General features: G+C 34.3%; 1 non-coding gene across 1 annotated transcript; it reads right to left on the bottom strand.

Annotated features, from left to right (window-relative positions):
* Positions 1-7,668: 7,668 nt before the first annotated feature.
* LOC117275957 (U1 spliceosomal RNA) lies at positions 7,669-7,829 on the bottom strand. The gene has a single exon (XR_004506181.1). It is a non-coding gene; the product is annotated as a U1 spliceosomal RNA (small nuclear RNA).
* Positions 7,830-9,044: the final 1,215 nt, after the last annotated feature.

The following is a 9,044-nucleotide window of genomic DNA, read 5'->3' as shown; positions in this document are numbered from 1 at the left end:
TCGACCTCCAAATCTTAAATTTAAACCAAGAGGGTTTTCTAAAATTTTCAACCCAATTCACTAATTTAGTGATAAAAATAACAATAGATTCATGTAATTTAACCAAAATCAAGTTAGGAATTCTTACCCCAATATTTTCCTTGAAAAACTCTCGAAAAATCGCCTCACCCGGGCTTCCTTGGTCCAAAAATGGAAGAATGACATGAATTTGGACTTTATTCTACTGCCCAGGGATTTGTTCTTCGCGTTCGCGATGAACAAATTCTTCAAAAGTCATTTTCAAACTCTTCTCAGAGATAGCCTTTAGTATAATGGTCATAACCTTTTGTACAATACTCCAAATGATGAATGGTTTGACTCTCTGAAAACTAGACTCCAAGGGCTATAACTTTTATTTGTTGCTTATCTCCCAATTCCTTATAAATTATGAGATATAAGCTTCCAAAATCAGCCATGTGCAATAGAGATTTCCTAACTTTTCTCGGACAGCCTATAGTGTATCCACCATAACTTTTTGTACATAACACCAAATCACAAATAGTTTACCTTTCTGAAAACTAGACACAAAGAGATACAACTTTTATTTTTAGATCATCTCCAAATTCCTTATATATTGCAAGATATGAGCCTCTAAAGTCAGACGACGAGCAACAAAATGTCCTTCTTCGCGAACACGAGAACCTCTTCGCGAACGCGAAGAATAAAGTCCTAACAGCAAAATCCTTCTTCACGAACGTGAGAGGCTCCTCGCGAACGTGAAGAACAACACTAGAACCAACAACCAGTAGCATCAAAACACCCAAACTTAGTCCGGAACCACCCCGAATCAAACCCGAGGCCCCGGGACTCCGTCCAATCGTACCAACCAATCCCAATACATAACACGAATCTGCTCGAAGCCTCAAATCACATCAAACAACATCAAAGCCACGAATCATACCCCAATTCAAGCCTAATGAACTTTGAAATTTCAAATTCTATATTTTGTGCCGAAATACATCAAATCAATCTGGAATGACTTTAAATTTTGCACACAAGTTATAATTGACATAACGAAGCTATTCTAATTTTCAGAATCGGATTTCAGCCCCGATATCAAAAATTCATTCTTCCATTTTTTGACCAAGGGAGGCGTATGATGATTTCAGACTTAGGCGTATGTTCGGATTTGGATTTGGAAATCCGTAGGACAATTCGACATATATATATATATACGAATAATAATAATATACAATATATATTATATATAATTATACAATATTCATATATTAATTAACACTGCGCAAAAATACATAGAACAATTTTAATATAGTCCACCTAGCTTTAAGTTATAATAAAGTGTATACACATAAATAAGTATTATACAATATCCTACATACAATATATAATATTGTGGGGCTGAAATAAGAATGATTCCAATTCCATTCTGTTTCTAAAGAAACTAGAAGTTTCAGAATTTGATACGGAAGAGACTAGTGACATATTTTATGTTGATTAGAGAGAAAATATGATAATTTTAAATTTAGTGTAGTGATGTGCTTTAATTGGCATAATCCCTATTTCTTAGGTTCAATAATGCGTTTTTAGGAGAGAGATATTAGGGATGAAAAATTATATATAATTTAATTAAAAGGTAAAATTTTAAAATAAGTTGTATGATATGTAATTTTCAAGAAGTGATTGTAAGTTATTTAAATAAGTCTTAAAAAGGTTGTATTCTATGTAAATTTGTTTATGTGGTGCATATATTGAAAGAATAACATGAAGAGGAAGATTGAGTCTCTGTGTGATCTATAGGCCACGGGTTCGAGCCGTGAAATCAGCAACTGATGCTAGCATCAGGGTAAGCTGCCTACATCGCACCCCTAGGGTTCCGGCCCTTCCCCGGACCCTGTGTGAACGTGAGATGTTTCGTGCACTGTGCTACCCATATGATGAAAGAATAACATACATGAGCCACTTTGAGTTATACAGCGAGAAAAAAAAATTGACGTGCTAATGATAGAATAATCAAGCCAAAAAGCATTATGAATAGCTTTAATTTGCAAGAAGAATTCATAACAAGTGCAAGATATAGGGTGTGAAGAAATCACATAAAAAAAGAAGTATAGTTTGATCCGAAATATGAAAGAGTTATTACTCAGAGAAAAGTCCAAAACTTTTAAGCATCAGCGACATATTCCTTAAAATAAGCTTATTTGAAACTGGATAGCCTTTTCTTTACATCAGAATACTGGCATATGCAGAGATATCGCACATAGTATCTCCGCCTTCATAAGGTAGAGGTAAGATCTGGGTACACATTACTCTCCCCAAACCCCACTTGTATGATTTCACTGTGTTTGTTGTTGTTGTTGTTGTTGCAGATATATCGCACAGAATCACAGACCATTAAGCAAATAATGTGAACTCCAAACTATAAATGAGTGGCTTATTTTAATAAAACTTCTGGTTTTATACATGATATTTTGTTAATAATCTCAGGAGGGAAGAGGGATTATCTGTGAGATTATTGTTGTATGAGAATAGTGGTAAACTAGTAATACTAGTAATTAGTAAAGTGATTAAAGATGTGATAGGAGCAGAAATTAGAGACTCATTTTCTTGTAATTTGTAAGAGGCTGAGAGGGAAATTTGAAAATAGACATGGCAATGATAAAGGATAGTTATGGAGGAATTATTTTGTAGCTAGCATAAAGTTTTGGAAAAAGGCAACAACTTTTGAGAAAAGGTTTTACACTCAAAGAAAATAATTCAAGAAATTTTTGGAAAAGACTAACTAAATAAAAGTTATCAAAATAATTCAAAAATTCTCTAGTCCAAACGACTTATTAGACGATCCTTGCGGTAATAATTTGGGTACATCTTAAAGAACACTTACCTATTAGAATAGTAAAAGAGATTTTATATTATGATTTCACCAATTATCGGAATCCTTCCCACTATATCTGCTCTATTATTTCGCCTAGATATTCTCTATTGATCGTGAGCACTTCAGGAGTCGTAATTTTCTTTCGAGCAACTACAACAATTTACTAGATATATTCCCCCGCACTATGCTAGCTGGCTGTGATGACCCAAAATATCATCTTTAAATTTAATAATTAATTATGTGATCTAAGCACTATTTACCATTACCAGACTTGCGTGTGCAGTCCGTAAAAATTTTCCGAAAAGTTTTCAGATGAAAAATGGATTAAAATGTGAATTAGATGTTTAAAACACAACTGAGTTGACTTTGGTCAACATTTTGAGCAAACGGACTCGGATCAGTATTTTAATAGTTTCGGTAGGTCCGTATCGTGAATTGGGACTTGGGCGTATGCCCGGAATCAAATTCCGAGGTCCCTAGCCCGAGATATGAAATTTTTGATGAAAAATTAAAAGTTTAAGTTTAAATAGTGACTGGATGTCAAATTATGTGCAAACGACCCCGGAATAGAATTTTGATGATTCCAACAGCTCGTATGGTAATTTTGGACTTAGGAGTGTGATCGGAATTTTATTTGGAAGTCCGTAGTAGAATTAGGCTTGAAATGCCAAAAGTTGAATTTTTGGGAAGTTTGACCGGGGGGTTGACTTTTTGATATCGGGGTCGGAATCCAGTTTTGAAATTTTTTACAGCTCCGTTATGTCATTTATGACTTGGGTGCAAAATTTGAGGTCAATCGGACTTGATTTGATAGGTTTCGACATCGAATGTAGAAGTTGGAAATTCTAAGTTTCATTAAGATTGAATTGGAGCATGATTCGTGATTTTAGCGTTGTTTGATATGATTTGAGGTTTCAAATAAGTTCGTATGATATTTTAGGACGTGTTGGTGTATTGGGTTGAGGTACCTAGGGTCTCGGGTGAGTTTCGGATGGTTAACGGATCAAAAGTGGGATTTAGCTGCTGTAAAAGCTGCTGCAATTTTCTGCTGGAAATGCTGTCAAAATCGGGCTGCCTGCCAAAATCGAGGTCCCTGCCAAAATCGAGGTCCCTGACAAAATCGAGGTCCCTGATAGATCGAGCTCCCGAGTTTGAGCTCCCAAGATCGAACTGGACAGACCGAGCTCCCAAGATCGAACTGGACAGATCTGTAATTTATAAAAAAACAGAGGCATTCAACCCATTTGCCATTTTTGACAAACTTGAGCTTGCACAGAGGCGACTTTTGACAGATTTTCAAGGAAAGACATTTGGGGTAAGTGATTCCAACTCGGATTTGGTCTATATACACAAATATATCATTGTTTTCACCATTTAATTAGTGTTTTGAGATTGAAATTTGGAAAATTTTAGAAATCTCATAGAAATGAATTTTTGAGATTTCGGTGTCGATCCGGAGTCCGATTGGAGTGAAACTGGTATGGTTGGACTCGTAATTGAATGGGTTATCGGATTTTATAAGTTTCGCCGGATTTTGAGATGTGGGCCCCACAGGCAAATTTTGAGCTAATTTCGGATTTTATTGAAAAATATAATATTTTCTTATGAAATTGATTACTATAATTTTTGTTGACTGTATCGAATTAATTATGACTAGATACGAGTCGATCGGAGTCGAAAAAATCGAGAAAAAAGCATAATATTTAAATTGGAGCAAGTCGAGGTAAGTGACTTGTCTAACCTTGTGTGGGGGAAATTTTTCCTAGACTTGATATTAATGTGATTATTGAAATGTGTTGAAAGTCGTGTACACGAGGTGACGAGTGTGTACACGGGCTAAATGTGAAAGATTATATTTTTAAATTGTGTAGATCATTGTTGCGCATTTATTAAATTATTTTATCTTGTTATATTCTTCATCATTGATCTGTGATATATATTATAAAATTGTTTGACTTTTTTCTGCTAATTGTTTTACCTGTTTAATTGAAACTTGGTTTCTTTTATACTGTGCATTATTTGAAGGTTAATTTTCTTTAAATTAAATATTATTAATATGAAGTATTTGACATTTTTTAAATTTTGATATTGAAGTAACGTATTAAAAATTTGAAATATTATTTTTCCTGAATTATTTATTCTTGAATATTTTCGTAAGATTTTTTTTGGATTATTCTGGCATGAGCCGTGATCTCTTTATTATTAAAAAATATTGTTGTTGATTTTTTTGTGAAAAAATTAAAATATTGGGCACTTGAGGTGCAAATTGTGATATATTGTGATATTGATACGCATGCGATGGTATAAGGTGTGGGTGTTGAAACGCATGCGGTGAGATAAGGGTGGCTTGATACGCGTGGCTAGTAGGAGTGACTACTAGAAGTCATGCGGTGTGATAAGAGTGGCTAAAACGCGGGATGCTATTTCGGAAAAAATATTTTCTTTAAATAAATTGTGAAGACTCCCGCGGTGGTATAAGAAAATGAGATATTGTGAATTTGTTTATGATTTGGGACTACGAGGCGGTACCTCGGGAGTGCCCTTGTTGATATTGATTTATGGCCGCAATTGCCTTTGATTATTGTTGTAATTTTCTTAAAGTTGTAAAGAATTCTGTTTTTGTTTCCACGAGATATTTATTTGCCATTATTTGATGTAATTAAATGTGACATATTACTTGATTCATTTCCATTGTCATTTTATCTTATAATATTGTTTAAACATTTTACCATGCCATTATTTATTCTTCAGTAGGGCCTGACCTGACCTCGTCACTACTCTACCGAGGTTAGGCTTGGCACTTACTGGGTACCACTGTGGTGTACTCATACTATGCTTCTGCACATCTTTTTGTGCAGATCCAAGTACATCTTATTAGACCATGCATCAGTAAACTAGCTGTACGAGGAGATTTTGAGGTATATCTGCCAACGTTCGTAGACTCCGGAGTCCCCTTCTATCTTACTATGTTGTCTTCCTTATTTTTTTTAGACTCTGATGTATAGAGACATAGAGAATAAATTCTTAGAAGCTTGTGACTTATTTCTACCGGGTTTTGGGGGTTGATATTGTTTGAATTGTAGTTTAATTATTTTAAATATTTATTATTATTCCGCATTGATAGGCTTACCTAGTCTTAGAGACTAAGTGCCATCACGACATCCTACAGAGGGAATTTGGGGTCGTGACACTGGCATTATTTTACCGCTCACTATGACCACGTTAAGACTTTGTTATTCCTAAACTCACATTTAAACCTGCCGTATTGATTCTTCACATATGTTAGGAGTGACGTTGATCAACAACCACCTAAATATGTACCCTTTTCCAAGCAATACATAATAAATATGCACAGTCAATCGATGGTCATTCAATCAACTAAAATAAAAACGTAGTTGAGCAAATAGAGAAATTCAAATGCTCAATTGTATAAAAACATAACAAGAAAGACTTTTGGTAAACAAAATAATGACAATCTAAAAATATTATGAAACTTTAATTCGAAAAGGGAATATTTTAAAATAAATTGTTATTTACCACATTGTATTGGATGTAATTGCAAGATCCAAATCTCTAAATAACAAAGGGCATACACTTATACAAGGGAAAATGGCCAAATATATCCCTCTACTTTTAGATATTGTCTACATTTAACCTCTGTTATACTATCCAGTCAAATTTATCCCTATCGTTATACTATCGGGCAAAATTTATCCCTACAATCAGTAAACTTTTAAAAATTACCCCTCAGTCCGTCAGGTGACCCAGAATCTCCCAAATTATTTTAATTAAGTTACTGATTCTTCTTCTTGATCCACTATTTTCAAAATAATTGGCATTTACCTACTCTTTGAATTGGAGAAAAAAAAAGAAAAAATATTAAATAATACAACCGTTAATAAATAAAATATAGTTATTTAAAAAATCTAAATTAGGTAGCTTGTCTAAATTCTAAAAGTATTTACAACATCCCAATTTTAATGAATTCATTGCACCAAATTTATGGGAACTTTGCAAGTATTAGTGATTGAAGTTGAAGTTCCTCGGAGACTTTACATTGTCGAATTCAACTTTGCTTTAATCAAATGTCTACACATTGTGCACTCTTAAGTTAGTCGATCGAACTCTACAAATAACCAGACAATGAAAAAATATATTTGAATATAATACATGTACATACATGGTGATCGGCTGCATATAATTCACAATAAATAGACTCTCTGAATTCTACAGTGTGTATATGATTGAAAAATAAAAAAAATTAAACTAATCCAAACCCATTATTACAAGAAAAGAAGTGGGTGCATTGGCATGAATAATTTGTATAGTCTAGTAACTTTAACATTCACATCAATAGTAATTTTTGAAAATAGTGGAATAAGAACAACAAGTGATTTAAATAGAAGTATTTTGGGAGATTTTGGATTACTTAATACATCAAAGGGTAATTTTTAAATGTTTGTTGATGATAGGGTAAATTTGGCCAGATAATATAACGGGTAAATTTAGCTGAATAGTATAACAGAAGTTAAATGAGACAATATTCGAAAATAAAGAATTTGACAAGATAATATAATGGGTAAAGTTAGCCGAATAGTATAACAGAGGTTAAATGAGACAATATTCGAAAATAAAGGAGTATATTTGGCCATTTTCCCTTTATACAATGACGCTCCATTGGGACTTCAGTGGAGACTAGAGAAAAATAGTGTTCCCTTTATACAATGACGCTCCACTGGGACTTCAGTAGCGACTGAAACTAGGCTATAGACACAAGAGTTGGGACTGAGGATTGGGTAGAGGCCGCGCGAACGCAAGCCCTTACTGCCACAAATTATGACGTAGGCTTGATCACTTGGGCCGATCTTAGGTAAGCACCCTTCCAAAGTGCAATGAAGGTCACAAGCCTAGATCACAGGCCTTCTTGATTGTACATTGACCCCGTCCAGGTAAGTATGTTAATCTGTCAGCTTAGCCCAAGTTTTATTGTACAGAATTTGCTCATTCTCAGTTAGTATTTACGGATGTGGGATTAATCAACCAATGAAGTCATAAAAACACTCTTTTGTGACATTTAGATCTTCAGAATTTTAAAAACATTAAGATTTTGCAATTTCATCCAAATTATAGGTCGATCAAACAAATATCCTAAGTGTGAGAAATTTTCTCTCTGTTTAAATTCGGTTTCAAGATGTATTTTTCCTTAAAAAAAGTTAGCGGCAAACGTTTTTAATAAATATGTCCTTTTGTTCCTCTTATGAAAATAAATGTATAATGTGAAAAGAGAATAATATTCTAGTGTATTTTATTCTCTATAGAGATTGTGAACGCAGTCCATAAATCCATTGTAACGACCCGACTTGTCGTTTTGAATATTTACGCTCCTTCCAACTATTTGAAGTCTTTAATAGCTTCATATGATGTATTATGACGTGTGTGAATCGCCGGTTTTGATTTTCAAGTGTTTCGGGATTAGTTCGGAAGAATAAATTCCATATTGGAAGCCTTAAGTTGAAAGAGTTGATCAAATTTGACTTTTTAGTATTCGACCTCGGATCGGAATTTTGATTTTTCTGTTAGGCCCGTATGGTGATTTTGGACTTGGGCGCATGCTCGGATTTGCATTTAAATATCTAGAAGGTTTCGGCACTAATTGGCAAAAGTTGAAAATATTAAGTGGAAAATGTGTCTTAATTTGCACAACACCTACCTTTGAACGGGTATAACTCTCATAATGTTAAGATACATTCTATGAATTTTGATCCTAGAGTGTAGAGTTCTTTGAGTCTAGTTTCTAACGTATCAAGCCGTTCGTCATTTGGACATTCCTACTAAAAGCTATGATCAAATTACCAAAGTTAGATCACCTAGTTATTTTGGCGAACAACGAAGTGAGGGTCACTACACCAGATCGGGCGCAGATCCTGTCTTCTCTTGCATGCAGTGGACAACGAAGTAAGGGTCACTTTGCCAGACCGGGTGCGGATCAACTCCAGCTCTTTTTAAGCCAATTCGGGGCTCCTTTTCCCTATTTCATTTGGACGAATTTTGGAGCTCTTCTCCACTCTCTCAAGACCACCAACTCCTCTCTTCTTCAAGGTAAGCAATCCCCATTATCTTGGTGTGAAATTCCATAATTTCTACACTAGTATTGATGAAATCTACACATAAA

This window comes from Nicotiana tomentosiformis, chromosome 11 (assembly GCF_000390325.3).
Source record: "Nicotiana tomentosiformis chromosome 11, ASM39032v3, whole genome shotgun sequence".
Taxonomy (NCBI): domain Eukaryota; kingdom Viridiplantae; phylum Streptophyta; class Magnoliopsida; order Solanales; family Solanaceae; genus Nicotiana; species Nicotiana tomentosiformis.
This window is presented reverse-complemented; position numbering and strand designations above follow the sequence as displayed.